The following is a 2,233-nucleotide window of genomic DNA, read 5'->3' as shown; positions in this document are numbered from 1 at the left end:
GTTCTCGCTCCTCACCCCTCATGGTCATCAGGTACCCACCTCCCCTGGCTCAGCTTGCATTTAGTCCCTGGGCTCCCATCCTGGGGCTGATATCTGGGTCCTGTTGGCCACAGTAGGATCAGCTCATGCTTAGTGCTCTGGCTTACAATTTCCCCCCATTTCTGGCCACTGATGATTTCTCCTTCTTTATTTTGAGATTGTTGTGTATTTATTTATTTATTTAAAGATTTTATTTTTAAGTAATCTCTATCCCCAATGTGGGGCTCGAACCCACAACCCTGAGATCCAGAGTCGCACGCTCTACCAACTGAGCCAGCCAGGCCTCCCAAGATTGCTGTGTATTTAAAACCAAAAAACCTCCAAATTTTGTCATATTTAATCTAGCATTTCTCTGTGTTTTTGTATAGTGTGCGGGGGCAATTGTTCATATTGCCAGAAATTATTCCTCCTTTATCATCCTTAATGTTATGGTGTAAGCCAGACTTGCTAGAGGTTAGTCTATTTTGCTGGTCTTTGCAAAGAATTAGCTCTTGATTTTATTTATCAGTCTGCTATCTTTTCAAGGCGGGGGACTTCTATTTTTTCTTTCTCTTATCTTCATTAATTCTTTCCTTTAGGCTTACTATTGTTTTCACTTCTTGTGTTTAATGCTTAGCTCATTTATTTTTAGTCTCTATTGTTTTCCAATAAAGCTATACTCTTCTTTGAATTACTTATTTGCTGCATCCTATAGGTGTTGAGAGCTAGTGTTCACATGACAATTTCCCCTATAACGCAAGAGCTATGTAGCAAACTGCTTTTAAGACGTCCAATGACTAGACTTTGGGGGGTGTTAGTTTAGAGTATTTTGACATTGAGGTCAGAGATCATGCTCAGGTAAGATTTCTGCTGTTTGGAAAACTGAGAGCTTTCTTCTGTAGACAGCTTTCCTTTTTGACATGAGGGGAAAGGATGAGAAAAGAAGGAAGGGTGAACTTGAAAAGGGAAGGAAGAGCAGGAGATCTGGGGGAGATGAGTCTAGCTGAGCTTCCGCTCGTGCTGGGATTTGGCAGGTGTGGAGACAGAGAGCATGGTCAGTGTCACTGTGGGAGTGAGCGAGAGCCAAGGGCTCGGCTGTCTCCTCCCTCACTTCCTTCTGAACTATAGGTTCTCAGCTCACATCAGTGTTCCTGGTGCCAGACGTGGTAGGAGGGCACAGACTGGGGCCATGGGGGACGGTACCTGCTTTTCCCAGGCATGTGTCACTGGGCAAAAGCCCCTCTTCCTTACTGTGCTCCCTGCTTTGTCATAGCAGGAAGCGGGAGGGAACTGAGCATGCATTCAACACACACCCACGCTCCAGGCACTGTGTGCTGGATGGGCCAGATCTGCCCCCTGCTGGGGGCACACCTATAGCACCTGGCCAGCGATGCCCTACTTCAGGACCCCTAAGGCTCTGCAGAGATGAGAAAGGCAAGAACAAGTCAACAAGTCAGGCAGGGACTGAGAGAAAGAGCGTGGCATGGTCGGACGGGCCTGGGTCCCCATACCTGTCCATTGTGCACGGGCTGTGGGAGTGGCTGAGGGTCCTGAGCTGGGTCTTCTCACCTGTAAGGATCTGTACCTCATGCTGATGCAAGGAGTCCTTGGCATGAAGCACATGCATGGTTAGCACGCTGCTTAGGACTCAGTACGTGATTGACGCTAATTCCCTTGACCAGGTGAGACCTCACCTCCCCGCAGCACTGAGCGCTTCCGGCAGCTGCCACCCTGGGAAGGTCCCCTGCGTCCAGGACACAGCTTTCCCAGCTCTCCTGTCCCTGTGGTGCTCTCTCCTGTCCTTCCCTGGCCCTGCTAGCTCTCCCATCCGCTAACGGCAGCCCCGTTAGAGGGCCCCGTCCCTTCCCTTACCAGGGGGCTCCTGTTCACTGTTGTAACTCGAACCCGTGGTCGGAGGACTCCCAGTGGGTGTCTATGGTTTTGATTTTCCCCCAGGTCCAGCGCCCCGGGCCCGCCTTCCTGCCTGGCGCCTCCATTCCTGCGGTCAGACCAGCCTCCTGCTTTCCCCAGCTGGAAACCTCTGAATCAGACACACTTAGCTTCTCCCTCTTCACATTTTCCACTCTCCCTCAGCTGTCACGTCCTGTCAGGCCTGATTCTGCTGCCTCTCCCATCAGCTGTGGCATCCGGCCTCTCGTTTCCATTCCCATGACCATCTCTGTACCGCAGACCCTCATTACCCGGCACGTGGACC

The 2,233-nt window shown here is 50.7% G+C and overlaps 1 non-coding gene across 1 annotated transcript; it reads right to left on the bottom strand.

Moving 5' to 3' along the window:
- Positions 1-249: 249 nt before the first annotated feature.
- TRNAQ-CUG (transfer RNA glutamine (anticodon CUG)) lies at positions 250-322 on the bottom strand. Its single transcript has one exon. It is a non-coding gene; the product is annotated as a tRNA-Gln (tRNA).
- Between the last annotated feature and the right edge of the window lie 1,911 nt (positions 323-2,233).

Source organism: Leptonychotes weddellii, unplaced genomic scaffold (genome assembly GCF_054177405.1).
Source record: "Leptonychotes weddellii isolate Sample4059 unplaced genomic scaffold, ASM5417740v2 HiC_scaffold_24843, whole genome shotgun sequence".
Lineage (NCBI taxonomy): Eukaryota > Metazoa > Chordata > Mammalia > Carnivora > Phocidae > Leptonychotes > Leptonychotes weddellii.
Note: the sequence above shows the minus strand (reverse complement) of the source record. Positions and strands in the feature narration are given on the sequence as shown.